At 58.5% G+C, this 15683-nt stretch overlaps 1 pseudogene across 1 annotated transcript; it reads left to right on the forward strand.

Moving 5' to 3' along the window:
• Nucleotides 1–9112: 9112 nt before the first annotated feature.
• On the forward strand, nt 9113–10081 carry LOC311176151 (olfactory receptor 11L1-like; annotated as a pseudogene). Its single transcript has one exon. The product of its transcript is annotated as an olfactory receptor 11L1-like (transcript).
• Nucleotides 10082–15683: the final 5602 nt, after the last annotated feature.

Genomic DNA, 15683 nt, shown 5'->3' on the forward strand with positions numbered 1-15683 from the left:
GGCACCACAGGCACCTTCTCCATCAGGCCCGCCCGGACTGCGCCTGTGTCCTCAGGAGCCGGGAAGCTTTGGACAGTGACCTGTGCACTCCGGACGCCCACAGAGAGAGTGAGAGTGTGTTTTGGGGTATTTGGTTTTCTTTTGATTTATTTATTGGTTTATTTATTTAATTATTTCTATAGGTTATTTATTTTATTTATTTTATTTTTCTTTCTTTGTTTTTTTTTTCCTTATTTTCCTTGATTTTTTTTTTTTTTTGTATTTGCTTATGGTTTTTTCAAACTTTTTCTGTTTACTTTTATTTATTTGTTTTTTTTATTTTGCTTTATTTTTTTATTATTGGCTTTTATTTTTATCTTTATTCTTTTCTTTATTTTTTTAATACAGTTTTTAGTTTTTTGATTTTTATTTTTCTAGAGATCTACACCATCTTCCCTTCTTTACTTGTGTCATTGTTTGTTCTTTCTTCCCCTTTGTCGTTTCTCTGGTTTTTTATTTTGATTTGTTTGTTTGTTTTTTCAGGTTTTAGTTTCTAATTGTTGTTTGTTCTGTTGTTTGTTCTATTGGTCTTTGTTATTGTGCTGTTTTATTCTTAAATTTAGTAGTTAGTTTGCAATTGGTTTGTTGTTATCATATTTTGCATTTAAATCTCGTTTGTCATTTTTTGTTTGTGTAGTTTCATTTATTTGTAGTGTAGTTAGTATTGCTAGTAAGGTGAGTGAAGTTAGTATTGTTGGTAGAGTTAAGTTAGCATTGTTAGTATTTAGTGAGGTTAGTGGATACTTTTTGAGTACTATTAATACTAGATTAATATTCCATTTGTTAATATCTTAAGAGAGTCAGCTGTCAGCGGATGTAGCACAAGGACTGGGAGCACAGTCAAGGCTGGTGAGTGTAGTCAGCGTAGTCCAAGTGCATAGGCCCTATGCATAGGGCACCTCCCTGCTAACCTCCGCAGCATTCAGAGGGAAGCAAGCTGCTCCTGGGGGTCGGGAGTGGACCCCAACCCTGGAGACCCTGAGCTGGTCCTTAGCCCGCCCCTCCCTACTGCCCCCAGGGGCACCCAGGAGCCCCAGGTACGTTCACCTGTCAGGTGTGTTCACTCTGTAGCGGGTGCCTGGTGTGCACTCTGTGTCCCAGAGCACGGCTCTCGCCTGGAGCCATGCACTGCCCGCCCGCCCCTTTGGCCACCCCCACTCTGCTGTCAGTTGCCTGTCCCTCACCCCAGCAGTGAGGCAACACCTGTCTGACCTCAAGAGCAGCTCCCTTGCTCTTTTAAGTGATTCAATGATTCGAGAATGTCACCTGTGCCCATTTTATTCAGAGGCCTCTCTGGCCGGTGTGCTGCCAGGGCCAGCAGGGCTTCAGGGGACAGCACTGCAGGCCTTGTCCTGAGGGACAGCGTGTGTCCCCGCGGACTGTGGGGCCAGCCCCACCTGGGTATTGGATACAAGCCAGCGCTGCCCAGACACCAAACCCTGCCTGCCCGCAGGCCCTGCCCTGTGCCCCGCCTTCTCCCTGTGGGGACCACAGCCTGGCCGTCGGGGCACAGCCCCTGCTTACCTCAGTGAGCACCAAGAATTGGAAACCCAGGTCCTCCTAAACCCAGCAGGCGAGCATGGGAGTGCAGAGAGAAGCCATCCCCACTGCAGGACATAAAGGGAGAGCGACCGGCCAGCTGGTGTGGAGGTGGCCACCTAAAAGAGGGTTTTCCAAGAGGCAAATCAGCACGAGGCAAAGCAATGAAAAAGTGTACAAGTTTAGGGCCTCCCCGGTGGCGCAGCGGTTGAGTGCTGGGTTGCAAAGCTGCCCACGGCCTCTGCAGCACTGGTTCAATCCCTGGCTGCTCCCCGGCCACCGGAGGAGGGTCCCACATGGTGCGCAGACCTCTCCTGCCGCCCGCTGCTCCCCTCAGCAGTGTACTTTGGTCCTTCTGCCTGTTCTGCTCCCCGCTCTGGCTCTGGTGAATTCTCTCAACCTCCCGCACTTCTAACTGTACCCAGTGCTTGTATAAATAAATAAAGATAAATCTTAAAAAAAAAAAAGTAGGGCCTCCCCGGTGGCGCAGCGGTTGAGCGCTGGGTTGCGAAGCTGCCCGCAGCCTCCGCGGCGCCGGTTCGATCCCTGGCTGCTCCCCGGCCACGGGAGGAGGGTCCCACATGGCGCGCAGACCTCTCCTGCCGCCCGCTGCTCCCCTCAGCAGTGTACTTCGGTCCTTCTGCCTGCTCTGCTCCCCGCTCTGGCTCTGGTGAATTCTCTCACCCTCCCGTGCTTCTGACTGTACCCAGTGCATGTATAAACAAAACAAACAAACAAACAAACAAATAAATAAATAAAAACATGCCTCTTTAAAAAAAAAAAAAGTACAAGTTTATCTTCAGTTATTTTGCTTAGAAATAAGCACATTTTCAAAGTTTGTAAGAAGTAATGTGATTAAAGCTGGACCCTTAAAAAGCAAAATCAAAAAATACTTTTTTGGAAATTGAAGGTGAAATCCTAACCATTACAGTCGCGGGGCGCACGACACTGCTCTGACTTTCTTTCCAGACGAGGCCAGGACCTGTGGCCACTGCCAGGGGCTCTGGGGTGGGGAGGTGCCCATGGGCGGTCCCTGGGCAGCCCCAGGCTCGCAGGCTTTCTCTGGGGGCTGGGGACATGACTTGTTGGGCTGATGGGTGGGGTTCCCGGCTTCCCTGCCGTGGGAACCAAATGTCCTGGTAGCTTCACGCTTTTCCTGGGGAGACCCTGATGAATGGAAAGCAGCTCCCCTAGGTGGACGTGGGGCCGGCACAGGGTTCACCCCACCCGTGAGCAGGCTGCTAGGCCTGCAGCTCAGCTGACAGGCTCCGACCTGCCCTACCCATGTGCAGCGACTTTTATGTGCGCAATTCCTTGGTGGCCCTGTGAGCGGGACCCTGCTATCGTCCTGTGGTTTCCCTGAAAGCCTGCATGATGGTAAAGGACCTGGAGGCAAGACCTCCCTTCTGACCCTGGTCTAGCGCTCTCTCTGCTCCCTGGCACCCCCTCTGTGCCCTAGCACCCCCTCTACGCCCTGGCACGCCCTCTTCACCCAGGAACAACCCCTCTGTGCCCTGGCACCCCCTCTGTGTCATGGCACACACCCCTCTGTGCCCTGGCGTACCCCCTCTGCGCCCTGGTACCCCCTCTGCCCAAGGAGCCTCCACTCTCTCCGCCTGCAGCTGGTGGGCCCTGGGCCTTGGGCTGGCCTGGGTGGTATGGCCGGGTCTGGCATCTGACCTGCACTGAATAAACACAAACCTGTGCCGCCCACACACACTGTGCCCAGAGGAAGGAAGGAAGGAAGGCGGTACCCTGGGACTTGCCTGCCAGGACTAATTGTTCTGAGCTGGCTCCTCCCGCTGGGTGCTCACCTGGGGAGGAGGGAGGCCCCAGCCTGGGGAGGAGGGAGGACCCAGCCTGGGGAGGAGGGAGGTTCTCCTCTTAATAACTTGGTGGGGGGCTGTTGAAGAGGCTACCCCCGTGCAGCGGCCTTGGAAGTCATGCCCACACTTCACTCGCTTGATTTAGAGGGGGTTTGAATGATAAAAGAAGTCTCTCTCACTGGGCCTCGAAGGGCCCAAACTGCAGAATCCCCTGGGGAGAGGGAGCAGAGAGGCCTCTGGCTCCCCTGAGGCCCACCCCCAGGGCCCTCAGCGCTCTGGGGAAGCCACATCTGAGGTAACCAGCAGGCCTGGGGTGCTGGACCCTCCCCGGCGCCGAGCCCACGCCCAGGGCCTGTGGGTCTGTGAGTGGTTCTGAGAGCAGGTCTAGACAGACCATCAGGGCACCCCCTCACTTGTTCAGAGACGGGGTTTGCACTGCTGGAGCTGGATCCGGTCTTTGTCCACACTGTGCTCTTATGAATAACTGTCATCTATGAAACTTCTGAAGAAACGCAGGAGTTTTATAATCATTCCCTTTTTCATACCGAACCCAGTGATGCTCCATGCAGGGCTTCAAATGTGAGTCTTAGAATTTCCTTCCATGGACCCGGAAGACCTCCTCCTGAAGGCCCATCTGGAGCGGCGCCTCTACCCTTATGGGTAGAGATTCCACCCCTCCTGTAACTACCGAGTCCCTGGAGTACCCCCACAAGAAAGCCCCTGGCCCGGCTTCCTCTGCTGACTGTCCCATCCCCAGCGAGCACAGCACGCCTCGGCCCCCAGACCCTGGCCTGGGCCCGCGGGGTGACTGCCCCCCCCAGCTCACCAGGGCTCCCCCTGGACTCCTGCTTCCCCTTCCCTGCCTCACAGACCTGCCTGTGCCTGGGCGGCCCTCCCACCCCTGGGCCTGGTGCACCCCACATGCCCCAATCCCTGGGCTCTGGCCACGTTGCTCTGGGGCCCGCCATGGGATGAGCAAAGCCCCAACTCAGCCGCCCCAGGAAATGGCCGGCTGCGACCACGCACCACTGCGCCAAGGGGGCAGGTCACTTTGCCTGGACTGAAGTGACTTCAGCACATCTGGTCAGCGTGATGGTGACCACCGATGGCAGTTTCGAGCACCCCTGCCGACCCCTGTGCGGGATGGAGGGGCTGCCCGTGTGGGCGTGAGGGAGTGTCCCAGCAACTGCGTGGGGAAGGGGAAGGAGGGATTCGGGAAGGTACTTCTGGGTGAGGATTGAACATCTCAAAGTATCTATGAGCTTGTCTTGGTGGAGACGGATACACAGATGCCGACTCATAGCCGACGGTGCACCCGCACCCAGGGGCGCCCACCTGAGTGAGAGCAGGCAGTTGTGCTGGGGATGAGGGCGCGTGCCAGGGTGAGGACGCGTGCCGGAGTGGTGCTGCGGGGATGGCACGGGCGCCTGGGGCTGGTGCTGGTCAGGCAGTGGAGGCTGGGGCCTGGGGAGTGGGGAGGACGGCCTGGGGTGCAGAGAAGTCTTGAAGCCAGTCCTGGGCCTGCGTGTGCTCCCAGGGCCAGGCCTGTAAGCCTGGGGAAGCCTGCTCTGGCCGGCTGGCTCAGGACGCAGCTGGGCGCTCATCTGCCGTGGCCCTGCTGCCTCTTGGAGGTGATGTTTTCCCGCCTCTCCTCTGTCGCACATCTGCCAGGGCGAGGGGCCCCTTGGATGTCAGCACACCTGACCTTGGCACCCTCCCAGGCTCCTCAGGCCAAGTCTCAGGCTGGTCGCCTGCTGGCACGTGAGTGCTGGGATGACCTTGTGGGGCTTGGGTGCCAGCGCCTTTTGCTGGCCACCCTCATGTGGTAGTGCTGATGGGGTGGGTGGCCTGGGCGTCCCCAGGCCCTGCTGTGCCCTGTCCTTGCACCTGCTTGAGCCTATCCACCTGACTGCCGCCTGCCCCCGGGTGCCTGCATTGCTCTCCTCCCTTGGCTGCAGTGTGCCAGGCGAAGAGTGGGGGCCCAGTGTGCAGACTGCCTGGAAGAAGCCTGCCTACAGGCCGGGGTGCGGCTTGTTTTCTTCCCCATGTATAGCAGTGAGAAAGACTGTGATGGAGAAGGGCTAAGGCCAGCCAAGGCCTCAGCTGCTCGGAGCACGCTGCCCGCGGGGAACAGGAGAACTGTGGGGTGGGCCATCAAAGGGCCAACTTCGGTGGAGCGTAGTGGACCCCACCCTGTCCAAGACCCTGCTCAGGACCCCGTCCGGGAACCTGGACGCTCTTCCCCGCAGCCTCGCCCCCATGAACTCAGGAATCCTGGTGCCGCGGGCACCCCAGGACCGAGTGGTGCCAGCTAGAGCTTGCAGTGGCTCCTCACCCAGTGCCCCAAAATGCACCTGTGCATGTGCAGCCGCCCGTGCCCCTGAGCGTGGTCACAGTGGGCACTCGTGCATGCACCACACCTGGCCATGGGTGCCGATGTCGGTTCTTTCTGCAAGTTTTCTGAAAAATATACACACGGATCACATTTTTTTGTAAAATAAGTTATTAATGAAGTCAAGCACAAGTGCGTCACAGGACAGTGCCCCACCATTCAGCGGCCTCTGGTCATTCTGGTAAGAGGTGGGAGGGGAAACGTGGAGGGCTCCGCTCAGGCCTCTCCCGGCTCAGATGCTGCGTTGTCCTTGTGGAGTTGGGAGACGCCCTCAGTGCAGGTGCTCTGGTCGCTGGAAGTCGGCATGGGTGGGGGTGTCACTGCCTGGGTGCGTGGATGTGCTCTCATGGGCGCACCTGAATCCGCAGTGCGAAGCGAAAGGCTGCTGGCACCCGTCTGCCCTCAGGATGGGCCCCTGGGTACCTGCTCGCTATATTTTCGAGAAACACCCATATGTTTGAGTCAGTCCAGCTCAGCATCTCCGGGGCCATCCTAAGCTACATTTTAAAAAAGTTTTCCAAAGAACTGCTTGGGCCCCAAGGGTGCCGCCCGTGCCTGAGCCCCCTGGGCAGCAGGGAATCTCAAAAGTTAGCTTTTGTTGCTTATTAACTCGGCTGGCAAATCGTGGAAGAATACCTTCATGGAGGATTCCCCGAAGGCCAGGCCCCAGGAGACCCAGGTTATTGAAAGTTGGGGTGTGTTCCAGCCACATCGCCTGCAGAAGATGGCCAGTCACAGCTCGCAGGAGGGATCCAGGTCCGGCGTGCGGGGCGGAGGGCAGCAGGGCTGAGCCGGCAGCAGGGAGGACCGTGGGCGCCGTGTGCCAGGGAGGCGGACAGGTAGGCCCAGGGCTCAGAAGGCCACCAGGAGAGGTGTGTTTGGAGCCAGAGGCCATGCCTGTGGGCGAGGGGCTGGGAGCCTGAGGCTGCAGGCCCTGCAGACACTCTGTCCAGGTGGGATCACCCACCCTGTGGCGCCTGGAGAGCAGCTGGGAGGCCCTAGCCCAGAGGTGCCTGGTGGCCCTGGATAGCCGGGAGGGCTGTGGTACTGGGGCATGTTTATATCCATAAAGGCTCCAGGGAAGCTGTGAAATCAGATGTGCGGCTGGCACCTGGGAGTTTCTGCCTCGGGGCGGGTCTTATTGACTGAGCTCGTTGTAAATCAGGAGATCTGGTCCCTGGAATAGCCAGGACTTGACATCAGCCCTGAGCAGGTCTGCCCCCACCCCCGTCACCCTGCCACCTGCTCGCACCCTCAACCCTGCAACCCCCCACCCCTGCCAACCCCCCACCCTGTCACCCGGGCACCCAGTCCTGCTGTGAAGGGCTAGGCCCAGCAGGTCCTTTTTCCCTTGTGTCCTTGACTGTGTTTGTAGGGGACTTTAGGTGACTCGGAAATGGGGCCAAATGCCCTGTGACCCCAACCACGTTGCCCATGCTGACCCAGTCAACCAGGCCCTGGTTGTCTCGGCATTTAAATTCTGCCTTTTTCCGGTCTGCTCATGTTGCGAACGTGGGAACAATGGCAGGAAAGGACCATGTTCCAAAGTGAATTGCATCACTCGCTGTCCTGTGGGGTCACGCTTCCCCTCAGCCTGGGCTCCTGGACTGGCCTGGGGTCAGCCTGCCCCAGGGCAGGGCCCAGGAACAGCGGTGAGCAGAGAAGGCCAGAGACTGTGGTCTGTGCTGTGCACAGGAGCTGAGATGGGGTCAGAACAGAGACCCAGAGGTCTGGTGCCTCTGAGGAGGAGGGGGAGCGGCTGGGAGGGAGCAGGGCAGGCCGGCCCTAGGCACAGAGAGCAGACACCACGCAGCAGGGCCAGCTCCTGGGCACAGCCAGCAGGTGGAGCCAGGGGCCTTTTTCACTGCAGAGCTCCAGAGACAGTGGCTCCAGAGCCCTGAGCTGGCAGCTCCATGCAGCCTCAAGCCCAAGCCCCTCTCCTAGGCGTCTGCTTTGTGCCCTGGTTTCCAGCCTAGCAGAGGACTCTGCTGTGGCAGCTGCTCTGTCCACTTTCCCAGGAGGAAGGACGGGTGTGCCTGGGGTGCAGGGAGACTGGAGCAGTCATGTGGGAGGGGCGGCACTCCTTGGGGGCATGCGGCATTTCCAGGGGGGTGTTGTTTAATTTGGGCAAGAGACCAAATAAAGCCAAAGCTGGCTCAGGTGCAGCCTCTGCGGGAGAGGGGGGTGGACGGGGTGATACACCGACCATCGGGCTCCTGTGGAGGCGGTGGCTGGTGAAGGAGGGCCTCTGGGTACTTCAGCTTCATCACTTTCCTACACAAAAAGTCTTGGAAGGTTTTGGAGAAGCGCCTGAAATAGTCACTAGGGGGGAGGGAGGGAGGCAGAAGGGCCTGTGGCTGGAGCCCTGGGCCTGGGCATTACAGAGGTGATGTCATGCTCAGTCCTTGATGAGGGAAGCCCCTGATGGCGGGCAGATGCTGGCTTCATCCATAACTAGGCTAGACCTTGAAAAAAAGGAGGGGTGACGTGCTGACTGGACACCAAGTCCGATGACTAATCTGGTGTCCTCCTGGGTGAGAAGGTACCGGTGGAGATGCAGGCTGGCTCAGCCCTGGCCACACAGACACACACAGACACAGTCAGATGCTCAGGTGCCCGGAGGAGGTGTCCATAAATACTGAGGCCAGGTGTGACCAGTTTCCAGACAAGGGTCATCTGTGGGAGTAAAGGGCCTGGGCTCAGGCCCTTTCCAGGAAAACATAGCGATTAATTTTTTAAAGGTTTATTTATTTATGCATACAAGAACTGGGATACAGGCCAAAGGTTGGAGGGTGGGTGAGAGGATTTACCAGAGACCAGAGAGAGTGGGGAGCAGAACAGGCGGATCTACTGAAACACACTGCTGAGCGGAGTAGAGGGGAGACAGGAGAGGTCTGCCTCTCCCAGTGGGTCACTCCCTGGCCAGGAATTGAACTCATGCCTTAGTGGCTGGCGACAGCTTCACAGTGCTGAGACTTAACCCTTGCACCACCAGGGAGGCCCAGCTATTAATTGTATTTCTTGAGTTCGGTTCAGTGAGCCCCTTCTTACCTGTGGTGTTGAACCTGGAACTTCTAGATCTCAGAGAGCCTGGTGAGTGGCACTTGCTGAGGCCCTCCCCCAACTCTTGTGCCCCCTTCGCCTAGTGGGTTGAAACCACAGTGGTCTAAATGCCAGGTGGAGCTGTGCGTGTTCTTCCAGAAAGCTGTCGTGGAGACGGGAGTGCTCAAAGACAGTCTCTCACGTTCCAGACAGCACCGAGGGATTTCACGCCTTGTCCACAGTGCTTTCCAAGATCTCTTACTCTCCGCAGGCAATGGAGCCCCCAAATGTGTCTGCTGTCACTGAGTTTCAGCTGCTGGGGTTCCAGAACCTTCTCGAGTGGCAGTCCCTGCTGTTTGCCATCTTTCTGCTCATCTACGTGCTCATGGTGGCGGAGAACGTCGTCATCATCGCCGCGGTGAGACATACCGGTGGCTGAACACACCCATGTACAAGTTCCTCAAGCACCTGTCCTTCCTGGAGGTCTCGTACACCTCCACCGTCGTTCCCCCGTGCTCGCTGGCCAGCTGGCCCAGGGCCGTGCCATCTCCTTCCCCGCCTGCATGGCCCAGCTCTACTTCTTTGTGTTCTTCGGGGCCACCGAGTGCTTCCTCCTGGCCACGATGGCCTATGACCGCTACCTGGCCATCTGCAGCCCCCTGCACTACCCCCTCCTGATGCACTCCGAGACCTGCACCAAGCTGGTGGCCGTTCCTGGGTGGCTGGGGTGGGCACCGGGGCCTTTCCCTGCATGATGATCTCCAGGCTGGACTTCCATGGCCCCAACCGGATCGACCATTTCTTCTGCGACCTGCCCCCACCTGATGCAGCTCTCCTGATCCAGTGTCTATGTCACTGGGATGGTCATCTTCGCCCTGTCTGTCTCCGTGCTGTGCGTGTGCTTCCTCCTCACCCTCGTGTCCTGTGTCTTCATCGTGGCCGCCATCCTCAGGATGCCCTCCGCCTCCGGCCCTGCCAAGACCTTCTCCACGTGTGGCTCCCACCTGGCTTGGTCACCATCTACTACGGGACCATGATCTCCATGCACGTGCGCCCCAATGCCCACCTGTCCCCCGAGATCCACAAGATCATTTCCGTCTTCTACACCGTGGTGACCCCACTGCTGAACCCCGTCATCTACAGCCTGAGGAACAAAGACTTCAAAGAGGCCGTCAGGAAAGCGATGACGAGGAGGGGCCGCGTCTGCAGCCTCAGAGCGAGGGGCGGCTTCCTGCTCAGGTGAAGCCATTACGTGGGCCCAGGGTGCGGCCCCGGCTGCCCGCGGATGGGGCTGCTTCCCGCCCTCCCGCTCTGGCTGCCCGCTGCACCTCTGCCCACCCCGCTGGCCCGGCCGCCCTCGAGGGGTCCTGCTGCGTGGCCCGTCCCTGCGCGTGGCCGGCCCAGCCCGTGCGGCCGGTGGACAGAAGCCGCCTTTAGCCCGCGGGGTCGTCCGGCAGCAGCGGGAGGAGGTGCTTCCCGGCCAGCCCCGCAGCAGGCAGGCCGGGGCTTCCGAATGCCGGACTGGTCTGCAGAGACGGAGATCCAGGCTTTTTTCGAATGAAATTTTAGGAAAAGTTTCGCGGCGGGAGGGAGGGACGGGCGGGGGAGGGGCAGGGGCGAGAGACAGACAGACGAGGGCAGAGGAGAGCGCCCCGGGAAGGACTGGGGGTCCGTGGGCGGGGGAGAGGGCGGGGGGGTCAGGACCAGCCGCCTTGGCCAAGTGGCGCCTTGAGGCTGCTGTCCCTGCGGACCCCCGCCCCTGCCGTCCCCCAGACGCCCCTCCCCGGGGTGCTGTCCCCGCGGTGGGCCCTGGTGGCTGGAGGCGTCGCTGCCTCGGTGGCGAGTCTGACCCGTGTCGGAGGCTGGCTGTGCCCGTGGTGCCCCCCTGTCCCCCGCGCCCCCCCGCCCGCCACCCCCCCCACCCTCCACCCCCCCCACCCCCCCCCCCCCGCCCGCGTGTCCGAGCGCCGCCCCCTGCAGGCAGCCGGCTAGGCTGCCGCCACCCCGTGGCTGGAGGCTGGTCTCCCACCCAGCGCAGCCCGGAGGCAGGGGCGCAGAAAGGGTGCTGGGGCGCCCATGGCTCGGCCCCGCTACCCCGATGATGCCTGGTTGGAGTGGGGCAGGGCCGGGCCAGGCCCTGGGGGGCAGCGGGAGGGGTGACCCGCCTCACCCAGGGGTGATGCCAGCGGGGGTCGGTGGCCTGCCAGGCAGGCGCTGTGGCCTGTGCCCACCCCTGCCCCAGCACGGGCTGTGCGGAGCAGGCGGGGCTCCCTGCGGGCTGAGGAGAGAGCTGCGGGCTGAGGCGGGCTCCCCCGGGGGGTCGGGTGGTGCTGGGGCTCAGAAATCCCCGGGGTCCCTGGGAACAGGACGAGCCCCTGAGCTAAGCTGGGGCCCGGCTGTGTGTCCCGGGCTTGACTGAGTGTGGGGTCAGGGCAGGCGGCTGCGTGGACCCGCTGGGTGGAGTGGGGGTGGTGGGGGAGACCCCCCAGGACAGCGAGGGGCGGAGCAGGCAGATGGGCTGAGGCGCCGCTGGGGGCGGAGGGGCCTGAGCGCCGGCTGCCCCTGGGGTCGCTGCCCACCCCAGCCTCTATGCACGCACCCTCTGCGCTCCCCGCCAAGGAGCCAGACTTGGGGACTCTAGCGCGTCCCTTAAAGCCCGCCTGGGCACCGCTTCTGCTGGTTTTCCCTGCAGCCCCCACCCCCTGCGCGGAGGGGACCCCGCGCCGCCCACCCCGCCTGTGTCCAGTCCTCCCAGCACGTGGCCCGCGCGGGGGGCAGGGGGTGTGCGGGGAGCCCCAGTGCCCCTGGGAGACGGGCCTGGGCCTGGAACTGAAGCAGTGGGCGGAGGACTCGCGTCTCAGGGGCGTCCTGTTCACCCCCCACGTCGGGTCCTCCCCCGACACACCCCCTTCTGCTTGCTGGTTCCCCTCACCTCCCACCTTGCTCCTAGCAGGACCGTCCCCACGGGGACAGACAGAGGCTGTCCGGGAGCCGAGGGGCCCCTGTGGTGTCCACAGTGTGCGCCAGCGCCTCCTCTGTGGCTCCTCACCCTGGCGCCCTCGCGGGATTAGCGAGGAGCACGCACCCCAACCAGCCCCATCACCTCCTCCACAGCGCACCCTGCTCTGGGGCTCCCCTGCAGGGCGCGGCCATAGTTTTGCAGTCGAGGGTGTCCCCACGATGGGTCTCAGGCCCCCAGGGCCCCCCTACGTCACAGGTGCTCCCAGGCGCCCAGAGGAGCCCAGGAAGACCCGGGGTGTGCAGCGGGCGCTGAGGAGGCACCCTGTTAGCCTGATGAGCACCAGGACTCACAGGGGCGGTTTGGAAAGGGGGGGCTCCACGCCCATCTGTCCCCAGCGTGCCTCCCCTGTACTCCCTCCACGCGGCCGGGGTGTCTGTGCCCTGGGATGGGGGGTACCCCAGGGGAGCCCACAGGCACCGGGATGGCTCCGGGCGTGCCTGGAAGGCCACCTGCGCCGTTCCCCGCTCAAGCTGCTATCCTGGGTCCCCTGGGTGCTCTGGCAGGGCGCAGGGTCCCCAGCCCGGACCTGGGCCCGGTGGGCGGCAGCACCCCCCAGCCCCCGGCCCCCACCCGCGCAGGGGACAGGTGAGGCAGCCTGACCCGGAGCGGGGAGCCGGGCGGGGATCAAGCCCTGGGCGCCCAGCCGCGGCCCCTGGGGGACAGTCCTGGGGCACCCGCAGCTGCCCAGACTCGGCCCCCGCTTCTCGGTCAGCGCCGAGCTCCCCGGCTGCTGTCACACCGTCCCCCCAAGACCGTAGTCACCTCCCGGCCCGGGAATCCCTGGCATCCACCGCGCCCCTCACTGGCGGACAGGGGTCGCTGTCCCCCAACCCAGCGCAGGCCCCGACCTGGGGAGGCAGTGTCTATGCGGACCTGACTCTCACGGGGGACCCTGCCTGGCGGGCGCGGTGGCCTGAGGCTCCTCCCCCACCTCGAGTGTGGCCCCGGGCCCCCACGCGCGGCCCCCAGACGGCAGGGTGTCAGCACCCGAGCCCCGGCCGTGGGCTCCGAGAGGGCATGGTGGGGGTCCAGGGAGCCCTGGAGGGGCCGAGAGCGCGGCAGGCCCAAAGCCCAGGGATGGCTGGTCCGCGCCGGCCGGGGTGCCACATCTGCCGGACACAGGGCTGGGAGCTCTGGGGCCTGGGCCCGCGATTGGGGCATGCAGAGGGTGCGGGGTGCGGGCCTTTCCTAAACCGCGTGTGGCAGGGTCAGCCCAGGACACCGACGGGCGGAGCTGGTGGCAGGTGGTGGTGCTGCAGGCCATGGAGCCTTGGTGGGGGGTGGCCTGGCGGTCCAGTGGATTCCAGCCTCAGTCTCCGCAGTGACCCGCGCCCTGCTCGCGGACACAGGAGGGAGTTCTACTTCCCGCGTCCCAGATTCTCGTGGTCAATAATTATTTTCCTTCCCTTTTGGCCTTTGAGGCTTTCTGGTGAATTTAAGTTTGTAATATATTTCTTGACCTTCTGGATCAACAGTTGGAATGCACGACTTCTGGCACATGGAGGATTTATAAAACTGTTGTTATTGAATCCCCACAACTGTGCTAGCAGCAGGTTACCATGGTAAAAAGAAACAGTGATATAAATCAATTAGTAACGCCAAGTAAGAAAAAACAAATCAGAAATCAACAGTTTTAATTGTGATTAAATGTTTGAATTCATACAACATAGAACAGTTAATGTTTTATTAACTTATATATTCTAATTATGTTGTACAAGGATGGCAAAAATGTTGGCAGTGAAGCACATGTGTTTAGAATGGTCAGATCCAGTTTCTTGTTCAAGGCACATACTGGAGTCTCATTGTATTCCATGACGTTTATTGGCCAGTGTAACAGTACCGTGAATTAATATTAACAGAGTCACTTATCGACACTAAAAATAAAAAGGTCAATCACTTAACAGAGCAGTAGGCCGTTGTCAGCCCAGAAGTTCACAGGTCAGGATTCTGCCACCTCTTCTACTGCCCCTGGCTGGTCTCCGGATTTGCCTGGTTCCACCTGGAGCCCACCCGGGCTGGACGCAAGGTCAGCCTGACTCAGCCCCTCCCAGGTGAGTGCCTGAGAGTGACCGAATGTCGGACATCCAATTGGAACTGCATTTCATCATGAAATATTTGGTGTGAAATTTTCAAATATGGAACGTCACAGATGGGAAAGCAAAGGGCGATAGAGTCAGCGGAGAGGAGCTGAGGCCAGACAGCAGCCTCACCCACGGGGTGCTTCACTTCCCAAATGAGATCTTCTTCAAATCCTTTGCACGTCTATGAACACACCAAATGATAGTGTTACCTTTTTGCACATAAATCCGATGACACTTTTCAATTCAACCTGTTCATAAAAATGCAGACACTCTGTGTGAGATTCCTCTTGATAACCTGCCCGGCCAGGGCATTGTCCTGCCATTTCCACCCGCCCACTCTAGGGGATGAAATAAATGGGGACAACACTCCTGTGAAGTGTGGGGTGAGGTCATGAATGGCATCCCTAACACATTTCTGGAAATATTAGATGCAAGGCAGGCTACTAGCTATCATTTTTTTTTGAACAGATTGTTTCTCAAAAATTCCTACCCAATAATTTTTGTATTTTTTTAGTAATTTTACTGCATAGGAACTTAACTTTCCTATTTCTGCTGTCCACCAAGCATTGATTGTGTTTATGGTAAGTACAGCAACACCCACACCAGAGCTTCCAGAAGGGTCTCTGCCACATCAGGTGTGTGGGTCCTTCTCTACAGTGGATCGTGACTGCTCAGATTCTAACTTGGACCCTATGGCCTTGTTCATGCTGTGAAGGCCTCACAAACTAATTACAGGGGCCTCTGTCCTACCGTGACCCCTCACAAACTAATTACAGGGGCCTCTGTCCTATCGTGACCCCTGATCCCACACGTGACCGCAAGGGTCAGTGACATTAGAGGGGAAGCCACCTTAGAGACTGGAGATGCTGCCCCAGGGACTACTGAGATGACGACAGATGAAACTGCTGCTGACAACTGCTGACAACTGAGAAGAAATCCAACCATCTCCTCTCTTGGCCGGGAGCTACAGAAATGGAAAACAGCAGAGAATGGCTGGAAGTTCAGTTGCCCCAGTGTACATGGAATGTCACACAGCACCTAAGAGATAAAAAGAGCAACAACTAAAACTAAGGGTATATGAAGTTATCTTAATATATATTTTATCATTTATTTTATTTAATATTTATTTTATTATTTATTATATTATTAATATGTATTTTATAACTATAAGAATATAGAATAGTATAATGTGAAAATTTAAAATAATTGTCTTGTAAAGAGTAATGAACTCATCTTCCATATTATAATTTGGTGAGTCTCCCATTCAAGAGTCTCCCCACAGCCGACTTCATGGCTTGGTTCCTCAGACTGTATATGACGGGATTAAATGTGGGGGGCACCACCGTGTAGAACATAGAAATGACCAGGTCAGACATGGACGGAGTTTCTAAAGTCAGTTTCAAATAAGCAAAAAATGCAGTAGCGACAAACAGCACCACAACCAGCAGGTGGGGCAGGCAGGTGGAGTAGGCCTTGGCCTTACCTTCTGAGGATGGGATCTTCCTGACAGCAGAGAAGATGTGGACATAGGAAATGATGACAAAAATAAAACAGCAGATACACAACACAGAAGTAATGAGCATGGGGACAAGTTTATTCATTAAGTTTCCAGAACGGGAAATAGTCAATAACTGGGGGATGTCACAGAAGAACTGGTGGACCACGTTGGACCCGCAGTAGGACAAGGAGAAGGTTCCAGCTGTGTTCATCACAGCATAGAGACCCCCACCCATCCAGGACAC

The sequence above is a fragment of the Talpa europaea genome (assembly GCF_964194135.1).
Source record: "Talpa europaea genome assembly, chromosome: 8".
NCBI classification, from domain to species: domain Eukaryota; kingdom Metazoa; phylum Chordata; class Mammalia; order Eulipotyphla; family Talpidae; genus Talpa; species Talpa europaea.